The 17,885-nt window shown below is 41.9% G+C and overlaps 1 pseudogene; it reads left to right on the top strand.

Annotated features, from left to right (window-relative positions):
- The first annotated feature begins 13,056 nt into the window (after nt 1–13,056).
- On the top strand, nt 13,057–13,156 carry LOC112066289 (uncharacterized; annotated as a pseudogene).
- Nucleotides 13,157–17,885: the final 4,729 nt, after the last annotated feature.

Raw genomic sequence — 17,885 nt, 5'->3', positions numbered from 1 at the left:
TTCCCTGGTGGCGCAGTGGTTGAGAGTTTGCCTGCCGATGCAGGGGACACGGGTTTGAGCCCTGGTCTGGGAGGATCCCACATGCCGTGGAGCAACTGGGCCCGTGAGCCACAGCTACTGAGCCTGCGCGTCTGGAGCCTGTGCTCTGCAACAAGAGGCCGCAATAGTGAGAGGCCCGCGCACCGCGATGAAGAGTGGACCCCGCTCGCCGCAGCTGGAGAAAGCCTCACACAGAAATGAAGACCCAACACAGCCAAGGATAAATAAATAAATAAATAAATTTTAAAAAAGGATCATACAACATGATTGAGTGGGATTTATCCCAGGGATGCAATGATTCTTCAATATACGCAAATCAATCAATGTGATACACCATATTAACAAATTGAAGAAGAAAAACCATATGATCATCTCAATAGATGCAGAATAAGCTTTTGACAAAATTCAACACCCATTTATGATAAAAAGTCTCCAGAAAGTGGGCCTAGAGAGAACCAACCTCAACATAATAAAAGCCATATATGACAAACCCACAGGAAACATCATTCTCAGTGGTGAAAAACTGAAAGCATTTCCTCTAAGATCAGGAACAAGAGAAGGATGTCCACTCTCGCCACTATTATTCAACATAGTATTGGCAGTCCTAGCCATAGCAATCAGAGGAAAAAAAGAAATAAAAGGAATACAAACTGGGAAAGAAAAAGTAACACTGTCACTGTTTGCCGAATATTGTGAAAATGACTGTACTACCCAAAGCAATCTGCAGATTCAATGCAATCCCTATCAATTTACCAATGGCATTTTTCACAGACTAGAGCAAGAAATTTTACAATTCGTATGGAAACACAAAAGACACTGAATAGCCAAAGTAATCTTGAGAAAGAAAAATGGAGCTGGAGGAATCAGGCTCCATGCCTTCGGACTATTCTACAAAGCTACAGTAATCAAGACAGTACGGTACTGGCACAAAAACAGAAATATAGATCAATGGAACAGGATAGAAAGCCCAGAGATAAACCCATGCACATATGTTCACCTTATCTTTGATAAAGGAGGCAAGAATATACAATGGAGAAAAGACAGCCTCTTCGATAAGTGGTGCTGGGAAACATGCATAGATACATGTAAAAGAATGAAATTAGAACATACCCTAACACCATATACAAAAATAAAGTCAAAATGGATGAAAGGGCTTCCCTGGTGGCGCAGTGGTTGAGAGTATGCCTGCCGATGCAGGGGACATGGGTTCGTGCCCCGGACCGGGAAGATTCCACATGCCACGGAGCGGCTATGCCTGCGAGCCATGGCTGCTGAGCCTGCACGTCCGGAGCCTGTGCTCTGCAATGGTAGAGGCCACAACAGTGAGAGGCCCGCGTACAGCAAAAAAAAAAAAAAAAAAATGGATTAAAGACCTAAACGTAAGGCCAGACACTATAAAACTCTTAGAGAAAAACATAGGCAGAACACTTGAGAAAATATTTGCAAATGAAGCAACTGACAAAGGATTAATCTCTAAAATTTACAAGCAGCTCATGCAGCTCAATATCAAAAAGACAAACAACCCAATCCAAAAATGGGCAGAAGACCTAAGTAGACATTTCTCCAATGAAGATATACAGATTGCCAACAAACATATGAAAGAATGCTCAACATCACTAATCATTAGAGAAATGCAAATCAAAACTACAATGAAGTATCACCTGACACCACTCAGAATGGCCATCATCAAAAAGTCTACAAACAATAAATGCTGGAGGTGGTGTGGAGAAAAGGGAACCCTCCTGCACTTTGTTGGGAACGTAAATTGATACAGCCTCTATGGAGAACAGTACCAAGGTTCCTCAAAAATCTAAAAATGAACTACCATATGACCCAGCCATGCCACTACTGGGCATATACCCTGAGAAAACCATAATTCAAAAAGATACATGTTCCACAGTGTTCATTGCAGCACTATTTACAATAGCCAGGACATGGAAGCAACCTAAGTGTCCATCGACAGATGAATGGATAAAGAAGATGTGGCACATATATACAATAGGATATTACTCAGCCATTAAAAGGAACAAAATTGAGTTACTTGTAGTGAGGTGGATGGACCTGAAGTCTGTCATACAGAGTGAAGTAAGTCAGAAAGAGAAAAACAAATACCATATGCTAACTCATATATATGGAATTACATAAACAATAATAAAATGTAAATATAAAAAAGTGGTACTGATGAATCTAGTGGCAGGACAGGAGTAAAGACTCAGATGTGGAGAACGGACTTGAGGGCACGGGGCGGGAAGGGGAAGCTGGGCTGAAATAAGAGAGTAACACTGATATATATACAATATGAAATGTAAAATGGATGGCTAGTGGGAAGCAGCTGCATAGCACAAGGAGACCAGCTCGATGCTTTGTGATGTCCTAGAGGGATGGGATAGGGCGGGTGGGAGGGAGGCGCAAGAGGGAGGGCATATGGGGATATATGTATACATATAGCTGATTCACTTTGTTGTACAACAGAAACTAACACAACCTTGTAAAGCATTTATACTCCAATAAAGATGTGAAAAAAAAGTGTGTTGTTTCAAGCCACTGAAATTGTGGTAATTTGTTATAGCAGCAATAGGAAATGAATATAATATATATGCTAAAACTGAAATGAATACTATATAATAAAAATTAATTTTCTAAAGTGTCAGCTATTACAAGAGTGTTACCAAATACAGTGGAATAATATATTTTCTTTACACTTATGCCCATAACATTTTCCCTTTGAATAAGGAAGAGGTTTGATTTTTTAGCATTGGCTTTGGAGGAGGCAGATCTGATTTTGCATCTCAGCCCCTCAGCTGTGTGACCTTGGGCAAGTTTGTAAAAAACTTCTCTGATCTCCTAATCTACATATATGTGGACCATGAAATATGATCATTTTCAGCTGCAGTGGGCCCCAAGAAGTAGACTGCTTTTTTTTTCTTAAATAATTTTTTTGAAATTTTAAAAATAATGTAACATTACAAACAGTATAGAAAGTGTAGAGGAAAACTCCCGTAATTCCTTCACCCTAACACAGTAATTCTTTTGTGCATTTCCTTCCAGTCTTTTTTTCATATACCCATTTTGTTAGTCAAGATTCTTAGTTGGAAGTAACCAAAACCCAACTCAAAGTAGCTTAGGTTAAAAAAAAAAAAAAGGAAATTTGTTGGTTCAGTAACTGGGAAGGGTACTGGCTATTGGAATAGCTAGATTCATGTGTTTGAGTGATGTTGTTAGGGTCCTGTGTATCTCCATGCCCTGGCTCTGCTTTCTTCTGTGTGGCTTCAATATCCACGGAGCTCTCTTTATGTTGTGGGAAGAATGTCCAACAGCATGGTGACGCTTCTGTGGTCCTTAACAGCTCTTGATTGGAGAGGAAGACAAAGTATCCATGTACTAAATGTCATGCTGAGACTCTGATTGGCCTTCCATGGGCCACATGCATTTCCCATGGACAAACCATTGTGGGTAGGGGAAAGGGGTATCATGATTGTCTGGGCTGGTGTCACTTGCCCACTCCTACAGGAAGGGATTGGAAGAAACAGTGTGATTGCTATACAACCAGGGGGAGGGGCAGTTCCTTTAACAAACATGAGGTGTTGGGCATGCAATCAGGAGCCATCCTCTATCCATATTTTATATCATGAGTAATTTGTACATCATTTCATAGTCTTCATAATGATCATTTTAATAGATTTAGGATTTCAGCATACTATGGTTTGCCTAACCCTTGTCAAATACTGTTGGCTACTTAGATTGCTATTAAAATTCCTCATTATAAATAATGCTGAAATGAACATTTTTTTGTGCAAATAGTTTTCTCTATAGGTTAGATTATTTCTATAAGACAGATTCCCAGAAGAGGGGTTGCTGGGTTAAAGGTGAGAACAACTTATTTTGGCAAATTGTTTTCCAGGAGGGCTGCACAAATGTACAGGGAGCAGTGCAGCTGCTGAGCCTGAGAAGTAGAATTGTCTCAGGCCTTGCAAACTGAGGTGGGTTAAAAGGACTCCACAAACCACTGTGCATTGAGGTCATGCCAAAGCAACAAACAGGAAATATATTTACCCTGCTTCAAACTGAGATGAAATGCAAACTCACTTCTAGTTAGGGAGATGTGTATTAGAACAGTGAGACACCCTCTTTCATCCATTTGATTGGTAAAACTTGAAAACACTGATCACATGCAGTGCTTGTTAGATTGGGGAAAGAGGCACCCTCATAATCAGCTGATAGAAATGGGAATTATTACGACATTTTGGGAAAATAATCTAGCAATATGGTTTAAAATTTATCTGAGAACGCCTTCATTGCATCACATAATTACCATTTCTTTTGTGGGGGGAACGTTTTTAAAAATTGAAATATAGTTGATTTACAATGTGTTAGTTTCTAGTGTGCAGCAAAGTGATTCAGTTATATATGTATATTATGTATACATGTATACATATATATATTCTTTTTCTTTTTTTTTTGGCTGCGCTGGGTCTTTGTTGCTGTGCTTGGGCTTTTCTCTAGTTGCAGCGAGTGGGGGCTACTCTTCGTTGCGGTGTGTGGGCTTCTCATTGCGGTGGCTTCTCTTGTTGTGGAGCACGGGCTCTAGGCGCATGGGCTTCAGTAGTTGTGGCTCGCGGGCTCTAGAGCACAGGCTCAGTAGTTGTGGCGCACGGGCTTTGTTGCTCCGCGGCATATGGGATCTTCCCGGACCAGGGCTCGAACCCATGTCCCCTGCATTGGCAGGCGGATTCTTAACTACTGCGCCACCAGAGAAGCCCCAATATTCTTTTCCATTATGGTTTATCACAGGATATTGAATCTAGTTCCCTGTGCTATACAGTAGGAACTTGTTGTTTATCTATTTTATAAAAAGTAGTTTGTATCTGCTAATCCCAAACTCCTAATTTATCACTCCCCTACACAATTTCCCCTTTGGTAACTGTAAGTTTGTTTTCTGTCTGTAAGTCTGTTTCTGTTTCATAAATAAGTTCATTTGTGTCATGTTTTAGATTCCATATAGAAGTGATATCATATGGTATTTGTCCTTCTCTTTCTGACTTACTTCACTTAGTATGATAATCTCTAGGTCCATCCATGTTGTTGCAAATGGCATTATTTCATTCTTTTTTATGGCTGAGTACTATTCCATTGTATATATGTACCACATCTTCTTTATCCATTCATCTGTCAATGGATATTTAGGTTGTTTCAGTATCTTGGCTATTGTGAATAGTGCAGCTATGAATATAGGGGTGCATGTATCTTTTTGAATTATAGTTTTGTCTGGATATATGCCCAGGAGTCGCATTGCTGGATCATATGGTAACTCTAGTTTTACTTCTCTAAGGAACCTTCATACTCTTCTCCATAGTGGCTCCACCAATTTACATTCCCACCAACAGAGTAGGAAGTTTCCTTTTTCTCCACATTCTCTCCTGCATTTGTTATTTGCAGACTTTTTAATGATGGCCATTCTGACCAATGTGAGGTGGTACTTTATTGTAGTTTTGATTTATATTTCTCTAATAATTAGTGATGTTGAGCATGTTTTCATCTGCCTGTTGGCCATCTGTATGTCTTCTTTGGAGAAATGTCTATTTAGGTCTTCTGCCCATTTTTTGATTTTTGTTGTTGTTGTTATCAAGTATATGAGCTGTTTGTATATTTTGGAAATTAAGCCCTTGTTGGTCACATCATTTGCAAATATCTTCTCCTAATCTTTTAGTTTTGTTTATGGTTTCCTTTGCTGTACAAAAGCTTAAGTTTGATTAGGTCTCATTTGTTTATTTTTTTAAAATTTGTATTGCCTTGGGAGACTAACATAAGAAAACACTGGTACAATTTATGTCAGAGAATATTTTGCCTATGTTCTCTTCTAGGAGTTTTATGGTATCATGTCTTATATTTAAGTCTTTAAGCCATTTTGAGTTTATTTTTGTGTATGGTGTGAGGGTGTGTTCTAACTTCATTGATTTACATGTGGCTGTACAGCTTTCCCAACACCACTTGCTGAAGAGACTGTCTTTTCTCCATTTTACATTCTTGCCTCCTTTGTTGAAGATTAATTGACAGTAGGTGTGTGGGTTTATTTCTGGGCTCTCTATTCTGTTCCATTGATCCATTAAAATACTATGCTGTTTTAATTACTGTAGCTTTGCAGTATTTCCTGAAGCCTGGAAGCATTATGCCCCTGCTTTGTTCTTTTTTCCTCAGGATTGCTTTGGCAATTCTGCATTCCCAGAATTTATTCATCTTCTAACTGGAAGTTTGTACCCTTTGACAGACGTCACCCCTTTCCTCTCACCCTCCCACCCTTATCCCCTGGTAGACAACATTCTATGCTCTGTTTCTGTAAGTTAGGCTTTTTTAGATTCTTTCTAATCTAAAATCTAATGTGAAAAAAAAGCACATGCGAATAGTTGAGAATTATGTTTTATTTGGGGCTTTACTGAGGACTATAGCCCGGGAAACAGCCTCTCAGATAGCGCTGAGGAACTGTTTTAAAGAGGTAAGGGAGAAGACAGGATATATAGGAGTTTTCACTGGAAAAAACAAAAAAGTCAAAAAAAACCAAAAAATAAAACATGTAGTTGAACATTAAAAGATTACTGCTAGTAACAAAAACTGACATCTCAAGTTAAAGATTTTAGTGCTTTTCTTTGTATGGGAAGATGAAAGAGTCTGGACTTATTGAAATTATTCCTTTGAAATGCACCTTAACTATCTAGAGCCAGTATCCGGTTTTTCTCCATCCTGAATTCCCCTCAGAGTGCACCAACAGGAGCAAATGCAGCGGCTGATGGCTTTATGGTTGCAACATCCTTTGTTTACTGAAACAGCAGGTGACATACTTTGTCCACAGTTCCACATATGAGATCACACAGTATTTGTCTCTGTCTGATTAATTTCACTTGGTATAACATCCTCAAGGTCCATCCATGTGTTGCAAATAGCAGGATTTCCTTCTTTCTTACGGCTGAATAATACTGTAGTATATGAGTGTATCAAATCAATACATTGTAACTTTAAACTTACACAATGTTATATGTCAATTATATCTCAATAAAGCTGTTTAAAAAACTGATGTGAGAATCCCATTTTTGTGAATCTGTCCTACAAAAGGAAGGTATCAGGTCTGTTTCCTGTTGGCATCAGTTTCTCTTTCTTTACAGGTTATAGCTACCTGCATGAGCTAGATCTATCATTTTCTTTGGCCTTATCTCCAGGAGGTGCCACACCCATCTTTGACTTAAACAACTAAGCATTTGATATGGACTATGTGGCAGAGGCAGCTAACTATCTCTAGTAACTATTTTCCCCTTCTTCCTTTTAGTAATAGATCCCACAGAGCCTATGACCACTCAGTTAGAGACCATATAACGCAGCCTCCCTTACACCTAGGTGTGGTCATGTGAATAAGTTTTGGCCAATAGGAGATAAGTGGAAGGAATGCCTGCAAACTCCAGAGGTGAAGCCAGTGGATTTGTTCATCTAGAAATTTTGGCCTTTGAGAGATACAAATGAATATCTGCTGGCCTCTTGAACTGAGAAGAGATAGAATTGGGAGCCACAGGATGCTGCTTTCTGCCATGGGGACAAGAAACAAGAAGAAGTGGTCTGCAAAGAAAGGGGAACGGAGCAAATGCAAAACAAGAGGCAGGGTGGGGATACTGTGAGGTCTGACAGGTGCTCAGAGCAGCTGTCGTGGTTGTGGCTCTCATTCCTCATGAGCGGGGCCATGCTACTCCTGCCCTTGGGTCCTTTTAATAGAGTCCCCATTTTCCTTCAGCAAATTTGAATGATTTTTCCATTATTTGCAAGAAAAGGGGATTCATAACGATATGGAATAACCAGATAACCCTTTCTTTTGTATATAGTAGCAAAGAAGTTATGGCAGGAAAATTTATTGAGTTGTATTTTTTTTTTTTTTTGTGGTACGCGGGCCTCTCACTGTTGTGGCCTCTCCCGTTGTGGAGCACAGGCTCCGGACACGCAGGTTCAACCGCCATGGCTCACGGGCCTAGCCGCTCCGCGGCATGTGGGATCTTCCCGGACTGGGGCACGAACCCGTGTCCCCTGCATTGGCAGGCGGACTCTCAACCGCTGTGCCACCAGAGAAGCCCAGAATTGTTGTATTTTGCTTTGGCTGTTGTGGAAGAATTAGAAAGAATAACAGCCATTTGTTTGTTTATTCTTGGGACTTTCCCCCCCTCTTCTAAGCAGGTAGACAGGCTTTGGGTTTCCTGCCTCAGAGGAAGTTTGAGATATGGGGCTGCAAGAATAAGTTACCTAAGGCAGCCTGCTGTCCTAGGTTTGAAGACATCTATTTTTTGTTCTGTTTTAAATATTTATTTATTTACTTATTTGGTTGTGCTGGGTCTTAGTTGCAGCAGGTGGGCTCCTTAGTTGTGGCATGTGAACTCTTAGTTGCAGCATGCATGTGGGATCTAGTTCCCTGACCAGGGATTGAACCCGGGCCCCCTACATTGGGAGCACAGAGTCTTATCCACTGTACCACCAGGGAAGTCCCTGTCCTAGGTTTGGTTTCCAAAAGTTTGAGTTCCTTGGAAGGGATTCTAGAAGAAGGGAGATAGGCTTATTATTCTAGTGTGGGATAGCTGGAAGCGGAGAGAGTGAAGGGAGAGTCCTTGATATCTCAAGGAGAAGGATGAAAGTCTGTATATTCTGTGACTTTTGGCAACCTGTACCCTAATCCGGTCCCAGGGAGATTCCAGGACCTCAGAGGGGACTGGAAGCCTGCTGCATACAAAGAGATGGGATTTGGCTTTCCAGGCCTGTCACTTCCTAACAATAAAACTTTATTTATAAAAACATGGGAAGTTTGACAGATTTGGCCTATAGGCCACAGTTTGGTAATTCTTGGATTAGAACATCATCATTTAGCATCCCTCAGTGAATTAGCAGATATGGACATTAGGAATCAGTAGATGTTAAGATCCTAAAAAGGCATTGTGTGCTTCCTGTGGTCTTGCCAAAGGGACCAAACTTGAGTCTAATCCAGTCTCTGGATGCAGCTACATATTTGCAGGAAATTTAAGGGACAGAGAAACATGTCGAACTGCACCAAGAATATGCAATCAGTAAAATCTAGACTGGGCAGTTGTACAAGTCAAAAGCATTCTTCAACAGACTGGATACAGAAAAGGGATAGAGGGAGAGATATGGGTTGAAAGAGATTGGGAATGTATTAACTTGGAGAATGGGCAAGACTAAAGTCCAGGTTAGGGATGTACATTTGGGTGATTATTATAAAAATCAGGATCTGGGGAGGGTTGTGATTGGGAAGGGGCCCATGGATGGGGCTTCTGGAGTAGATGGCAAGATTCTATTTCTTGATCTGATGGTGGTGACATGAATGTTCACCTTAGTTTGTGCTATGCATTTTTGGGTTTCATTTGTTTGTTTTTGTTGTTTAATTTGGTGTTTTATTTTGCAGTTTTTGTTTGTTTGTTTTGTTTTAAACAGTTCTAAGGACAACATATAAGTCTGGAGCTGCTAGGTACCATGATTCTTTCTATGTGCAGAGAGCTACTTTGGGAATGAAGCCATCCTAGAAGAATGCAGGGTCTAGAGACAGAATGTGAGACATAAAGTCCAAGATGATCTTGTTTGACTACCTGAATCTAGCCATTTTTGAAGATTGGTATATCCATGAAATTTTCAGTTATATGAACCACTAAAGTACCTTTTTATTTCTACTACTTTGATTTGTAACCAGGAGTCCATCCACATATCTGTAGATCCTCAAAAGGATCTTGACTACTCTTTGTTGAATATTTCTGAAAAAAATGATGGTTTTGTTGGATTTTTGGTGATTGCTTCGACTGTCTGCAGTAACTCACGTTCACTGCCACACACAGGCAAACCTGTTCTTCATTCTCTCTGTGCGCTCGAAAGCCTTATTCCATATTTCATAATGGTGCGGTCCATCGTCATCCACTAAGACACGGTCCATTGTGACCTTGTTTGAGGGTTGGCAGAGCTCACCGAGGGAGGGTATGGGAAGGAATGTTCTGCCAAGGGAGGATAAAGATCCTGTCACCTGGAACAGCTGGCACGTTCGATGGGTTGGTCTGAAGTCAGGGGCAGTCATGTGTTTCAGGGATCTTTCATTTATTCATTCATTATGTATTTATTGATTTCCAGGCACTGCACATGACAGCCCTAGGCTCAGCTTTCAGGGAACTCACAGCTGGGGTGTGGGGTGGGATGAAGAGCTATGTGGTACAACCTGGGGAGCTCTCAGAGGCCTACTTGTCTCTGGTCTGACCCATCCCCCTCTTCATGGTTCTGAATTTTCTGTCATTCGATTTATATCTTGATATTGGTGCGATACTCCCAGGAAGTCCAATTTAGAATGCAAATGTGTTAACTAGAGGGATGTGCACACTTGAAGACACAATATCGATATGGTAAAGAGTAGGAGAAGACAGACACAATACATTTTGAGAAGAGAGTCTTTGGGAAGAGCTTGCAGCCTGCAGTCTGGAGCCCAGGTATTGTCAAAGGTAAGCGAGAGGGATGGCCATGGGAGAAAGGGTAGAGGAAAGAGAAGTTGAGAAGTGCTTATTATTTCACCAATTTTCTCAGGTTTCGCTAGTACCCATGCCTTGAGTATCTATCTCTCCCTGGTAAGGAAGTGGGACTTACTATTTTGTATTCTTGACTTTGAAGTCAGACAGAACTGTGTTTGAATTCCAGCCTTGCTACTTACTAGCTGGTGACCTGTACCAGGTCACTTCGAAACTCTCAGCCTCAGTTTTCTTAACAGTATAATGCAGAGAAAATATTCACCTTACTGGATGGCAGTGGAAGTAAAAGATATTAATGTATCTAAAGAGCTCAGCAGAGGGCCCAAGCACATTGGTTTTTCTCAGTGAATGTTATTTCCTTCCCTTGGTTGAATAATCCCAGTCCTTTGATAGCATTCAGGTCAAAGAGAAGAGCAACTTCAAATGGCTCTTTAGATCAGCTATACAGATGAAACTTTGGGGGGTAGTTTTATCCTTTTAAAAAGAAAGAAAACGGGGGCTTCCCTGGTGGCGCAGTGGTTGTGAGTCCGCCTGCCGATGCAGGGGATCCCACATGCCGCGGAGCGGCTGGGCCCGTGAGTCATGGCCGCTGAGCCTGTGCGTCCGGAGCCTGTTCTCCGCAACGGGAGAGGCCGCAACAGTGAGAGGCCCGCGTACCACAAAAAAATAAAATAAAAATAAATAAAGAAAGGGAAGCTTAGCCCAATCTCTCTCAGTTGGCATTCCGCAACCACACTTCTCAATATCCTACTTTCTAGTATTTTGTAGTATTTCTCTTCCTGGCCTATTTTAGCCCCTATTAAGTCAAGCCTAACTAACCCGTTCTATGTCAGAGACAAGGGGTCATAGAGTTCTTCCCTTCCATTTGTTTTTGTTTTCTCAAAGTATCAGCTTTTGGTGCCCAAGGCAATCAGGAAATGAGGGGAGTTTCCTTTTCTGGGAAACAGATAATTAAAAATAACGATGTATTGAGTGCTGGCTGTGCGCCAGGCAAACGGGCTCTGCATTTTAATGCGGTTTCTTTAATCTTTACAATAATCCTGTGAGTGGGGATTACTATCACAGATTTATAGAGCCCTGTAGGGTTGATTCGAGGATTAAATGAAATAGTGGTTGAAATGTGCTTAGAACATCTAGATTCAATAGATGTTAGCTGTCATTATACTATTATTTTTATTACTATATATATATACTCTATATATATACTATATACTTATACTATTATTTCTGTGAAGAAATTCAGGCTCAGTTGGGTTAAGATATCCACCTAAAGTCACCGAGCCAGAAGGCTGAAGAAGGATTCCAGGTCTTGCAGTGCAATGTGCAATGTCAATGTAAGAGACCCCCTATGTTTTACATCTTGATTGAAATGACAAAACACTAATCACTTTGAACAATGACAAAAGTTTCAACCCTGGTTTTTTTTTTTTTTTTTTTTTTTTTGTGGTACGCGGGCCTCTCACTGTTGTGGCCTCTCCCATTGCGGAGCACAGGCTCCGGACACGCAGGCCCAGCGGCCATGGCTCACGGGCCCAGCCGCTCCGCGGCACGCGGGATCCTCCCGGACCGGGGCACGAACCCGTGACCCCTGCACTGGCAGGCAGACTCCCAACCACTGCGCCACCAGGGAAGCCCCTCAACCCTGTTTTAACCTGATAATCCAGTGAATGTTCACCATAATTTTGGGCCAAAACATTTCCTCCCCTTCCTGATCACCCGATCTGCACCTTGTACAGATGCCAACTTCAGTCCTTCCAACTCCCAGAGCACAGCCTTACAAGACTCAACTGCTTTTCCAGACCCATCTCCCACTTCTTCTCAAACCATCAGCGAATACAATGGTGTGCATTTATGGTGTGCCCTGCCCTTCCTCTTGGGCCCCTGGGATTGTTCTAGGGATGAGCACTGATCCCAGCCTGGCCAATTAGCACTTTTTTTCTCCTTAATTTCAAGCTTGAATTAAGAGTGGTAGTCCCTTTCTAATGGTGGAAATAGTAAGATGTAAAACTTGGGGGTGCTGTATTTCCTAGTATATAAAGAAAGCCGGTCTTGAAAGAAACTGAAGCCAATGCAACAAAGGAAGCAAAGACAAAGCAAGAGAATCCTGGTGGTGCTGAAGTTCCTGGTGCTACAAGTTCCTGAAGCCTCTGTTTACTGCCCCCACCACTTTACGTTGACTGTTCCAACAATTTTTTGGATTCCTTAAGCTAATTCTTCTCCTTTACTTTGCCAGGCAAGTTCAGGTGGGAAGTTTCTGTGACTTGCAACCAGGAGTTCTGGATAACATAAATGCCACATGGCCACAACTAAACTGGACTGCATGCTCATTCTGAGCACACTTTTGCTTATGTTGTTCTTTGTGCCTAGAATGTTCCCCATTCCCACATGTCCAAAACTAACCAGTCTTCAAGGCCCCATTTCTCATGAACTTCCCCTGGTCCAACACGTTGCAATTCAACTATCCCTCTTCTAAGCTCCCCAGTCCTTTAAAAAGGGGAAAAATGTTCTTTTCGATACAGAGAAGATTAGCATGGCCCCTGTGGAAGGATGACACACACATTTGTGAAGTGTTCCATATTTTTCGAATCTGTCTCAAGAGAATTATAATGTGTCTACGTTCTTTAGGCCCAGAGCCAATTAAATAAATTCTAACATTCCTTTAAAAAAAAAAGTTCTTTTATGGTTCTTAGAACTTTCTAACTTGTGTTACAATTATTTGTATATACACCTCCTCTACTAGTTTCTTTCCAGAACAAAGATTTGCCTTGGTTCATCTTGGCCCACTGTGCTACCACAGTATCTGGCACGGATAGCACTACATACATGTTAGTTCCCTTCTTCTTCCCTCCTCCTCACTGGAGGCACACTTTTTCCCCTACAGTTTCTTTTTCTTTCCTCAGCATCAATGTTCCCATTCCTTGCTGCTGAGTGAGAAAATGTTCATCTGTGTGTGCCTCAGGCAGTTGTGTTTTGATGAAACAACACTCACAAACTGTTGTAAAAATAAGCTAATTTACCTAAAAATGGTAATTGCATTGCAGCCTTAAGGAGGTACGAGGGAAATGAATATTGGTGAGATAGTGGGTTGTCCTGGTATGTGCGATATTTCATTTAGAATATGGATTTCAAGTGGGAACTCTATAAGGTTTGCATTCAGCAAGAACGGACTGCATTTCCAAAAGAACTACCTGTCAATCTTGTGGTCCTATTTTTAGTATCCCTGCTTCCTTTCAAACCTCTTTGGCAGATCAATTATTTGTTAGGGAGAAAAGAGGTACCAAGTGTGTTCTCATATGTAGATACCCTTAAAAATTCTAGGCAACTTTTGTGGCCTGGAGGTTGGTGTTTTGAGACTACATTATTATGAGAATATGTAACTTTTTCTATTTAGCTGTCAGCTCCCCTTTCAAATACTACCACCTGGGTGAAGTTCTCTCTGTCTAGAAATCTTTTCTCTTTTCTGAGTTCTGAGAATATTGACTTTCTGCACCATCTTTTAGCTCATATCATACTGCTTTTTACTGATGGCTGGTTTTGTTTGTTTTGTGCAAGTCTTTATCTTCCAGAATAATTTTAATTGGTCCTTGGGTTTGGTCAGTTTCAAATTTTACCCATACTCAGAGAAAACTGAAATAGTTACACTCTGTTTAAAGGATGATATATTCCAGAGGACCTACTAAAATACCTATCATACATCTATAAATATCAAGTTACAATAAACATCTTGCCCTTCCTTTGTATCCTCCTTCTCTGGTGGAGCAGTAGGGTAAACACGTTTCAGAAGTTGGGTGCCTAACTTTACAATTTTGCTCATTCAACCAACAAAAAAATACAGGGCAATGGAATCCGCATTGTTGGTTATTTAGCTATCCTTTCATGGACATTTATCTCCACCTTCAGTTTTCAGGACCCGAGAGGGCACGGACCTACCTTGTACAGCCTACAGTTCCAGCATGATGTCTTACACAGAGTAGGCACCAATAAATGTGAGAAATAATTGAATAATATACACACTCTCTTGGAGTTTCTTTGTGGGGAACATGATTAAGAATAAAGTGCTAATATCTATCTCAAAGTCTTTCGTAAAGAAGTGGAGTATAAAGAAACACATAAAAATAAGGTATTGTTTTCACATTTTGGAAAAGCTTCTTGGCCTCTGATAGGCAGTATTACCTAGATTGGAAGGACTGGCTGAAGGGAACTCCTGGAGACCAAGTATGTGAGCGGGGAATGCATTCTCTTTTTCTGGTGTTTAAACAGAAGCTGTAAGAACAAAATGTTTCTAATTAAGATACCACTGATCTTTCCCTTCATTAATTCCATCTTTCTTCAAAGCTAATGGGTATATACAATGACTTCACATCAAAGACTATTTTCTAACGGGTTTAGGAGACATGCCTTTTATTAGAACAAAGCAGAACTCACAACCCACAACAGAGCAATTTGTTGAAGTTATTTTGGAGTTGATTTACCGATCACTCTTTAGGAAATGGACTGGATCCTCATTATGTGTGCTATCCTTCTAAACCTCCTTCTCCAAGTGTTTCAGCTGTCCTTCCTCTCACTCATCCTTCCCCCATACACTTATCACTTGCAGTCTCCTCACGCGGCATTATACTTACCTGTTTTCTTCCCTTCCTCCTCCCATTACACCATAAGCTCCTTGAAGACAGGTATTAAAGCTTGCTCAACTTAGTATACTCAGTGTCTTGCACAAGTGCCTGGTTTATGATAGGCATTCAACAAAGATCTGTTAAATGAATGGATGAATGAAAATAATGTGTCACATTTATAGAGCGTTTTAGGCTTGCAAGTACTTTCCTATGTTATTTGACTCCCATGATACTCTGAGGCAGGCAAGATACCCATTATTAGCCCTATTTACAGGTGTTAGAAAGGCTGTGTAACCTGAGGGCAGATAAACTGCAATTTCAGGAGACACCAGGACTCTGGACTGTGGATTCCTGCTCTGGAGCCCTTTTCTGAATATTGAAGCTGTTTGTTTCCTGAGCCAAGTGCCAAAGGCAAAACAAACTTACCCCTTGAATCCTTTTAACTTTCTCCCTGTTCTACCTCCAACACTTCACTCCTCTGTTGGTTCCTTTTACCTGTGACTTAGCCCCACTTTTTATTTAGGAGCCACATATTCCCTATATGCAGATGAAAGATGAAAAAAATGTATTTTTCTGTTGATTTTCTACTTCCTCTGCCTGGAACCTCCTGGCTGAGGTGTAGGATTGTGGAATATGTGGTATGAGATGGGGATGATGTATATGTGTGAGCAAAGATGTAGCTGACTGGTGTGGCCAGAGAGTGCATGTAGGTCAGAGGACTATCAAGGCCAGAGCCTTCAATGATGAGGCCTTGGCCTTGAGTTCCCCTTATTCCTCCCCCACGCTGCCCTCCCCCATCTCCAACATTTTTCCCCAGGGGAAATCTGAATAAAATGAACTGGTAGAGTTTGGAGAAAGATGTTGATAATGAACTCCAGCAGATGGTGATTTAAGTATTAAAGAGCGGTCAGGGAAGGGGTGAAGTGGTGAAGGTGAGGATGCGAAGTATTCAGGGCTTACTTGCTGACATTATTTGTATTTGATAATTGTATGCAATTGGACTCAACTGTATTCATTTCTCCTTTCCACACCACCCTGAGGGTGGAAGCTAAGGAGAGGGCAAAGGAGGGAATGTCTCAATTGGCCTCTAAAATAAGCAGAGTCCTAGTAAAGTTTTACAAATCCAAGAAAAATGGAATGTCATGGGATGCTCTGAGTGACACAGATGCCTACATCATCAAGTTAAAATGAGGATGGCAAGGGAGCTTGTTAACCTTGTCTCAGCTTCACACACAATAACCAGATGATAAAGCACTGGCAACAATGACATCACTTCACATATACCCACCCTCACAGCTAGTTTACCAGAAATAGACACACATTTCACATGTAGAAACTTAAAAGTTACACACATAATAAGGCCTAGCATTTAATGAGTAATTAATATGTGCCAGGAGCTTTACATATATTTTACTCCTCACAGGAGCCCTGTGATAATAAGAACTAACATTATGAGTTGACAGATAAGGACCTAAGGTTCGGAGAGATCAAGCAACTTGTCCAGAGTCACACACCTGGTAAGTGGGATTCCAGAATTCTCACCTATGTGACAGTGAAACAAATTATTTGACAGTGAGTCAAAAAACTCTTAGGTTAAACTGCCTCGCATGTATCCTACTTATCTCTGCATATATCCATGGGGCAAGCACTCCCTCTTCTGCCTATATCACAATTTTTTACATTAGTGACACGTACATGGCCTGTATGCTGCATATTCCTCATATGTCCCCAGTTAGATTGTGAACTTCTGGAGGGCAGCGATCGGCTCCATGACCTCAGTCAGTTACACATAACTGCTAATCGTTAGAAAATTTTCAATAAAGGATACCAGGATGGTGGCTATAAATGCGGAGTCTTGGAGTAAGAACAGGTACAGAAAGAAGACGGGGACAGGTGTATTCATTCGACAATTTAATGAGCACCTGGGCCGGTGTTAGGTGCTGGAGACACAGTGATGACTAGGCCAGTCAGGGTCCCTCCACTCATGAGGCTTCACTGTAGAGGTCAAGGTCAAGATCAAAGTCATAATTTACCTCTGTGTTCCTCAGCAGAAAAAACAGAGGCGTCGCAGGCCCCATTATATGCAGGGTTTTGGCAGTCCTGCAGCACAAATTCATTAATAAAAAGCTAGAAGTAACTCAAGTGAACCACTTTCATGTGATTGAACTTGACCGGCCAGAAGTCTTGGGCTGGCTGGTGTGGGAGATAAAGAGCGCAGAGCGCGTGGCGCGAGTCCGAGATAAAGGGGTGTGGCCGCCTAGCCTCCGCAGCCAGTTTTTCCACGCGTCGCTCCATCCGGCAGCAACAGGACGCGGGGCAGTAGGGTCTTCCACGCCCACCACGAGGAAAAGGGGGCGCGCTGGCTGGCCCCCGTACCGCTCACCGCCGTTTATGAAACGCCCCCCAATTGTGCCTCATGCGGAGTCCGATCCTCGCGCACGCACCGAGCTGCCTGGCCTCTGCGCTGAAAGGTGAGGGCTGCGCGGTAACTGGGTGTTCCTAGAATCTAGGCTTCCCAACCCCATCCATTATTAAATCCCAGTCTCTTTCCCCGTTCTCCTGCAGCCTGGCCCGAACACTCCTCCACCAACCACTCCTCCCCCAGCTACTTTCGCCTCCCGCGCTAGGCCTGGGGGGCGGGGCGAGGGCTCCAGGCTGCGCGAGAGTTCCGCCCAAGTCCCGCGAGACTCGCCTGCCG

Source organism: Physeter macrocephalus, chromosome 11, assembly GCF_002837175.3.
Source record: "Physeter macrocephalus isolate SW-GA chromosome 11, ASM283717v5, whole genome shotgun sequence".
Lineage (NCBI taxonomy): Eukaryota > Metazoa > Chordata > Mammalia > Artiodactyla > Physeteridae > Physeter > Physeter macrocephalus.
This window is presented reverse-complemented; position numbering and strand designations above follow the sequence as displayed.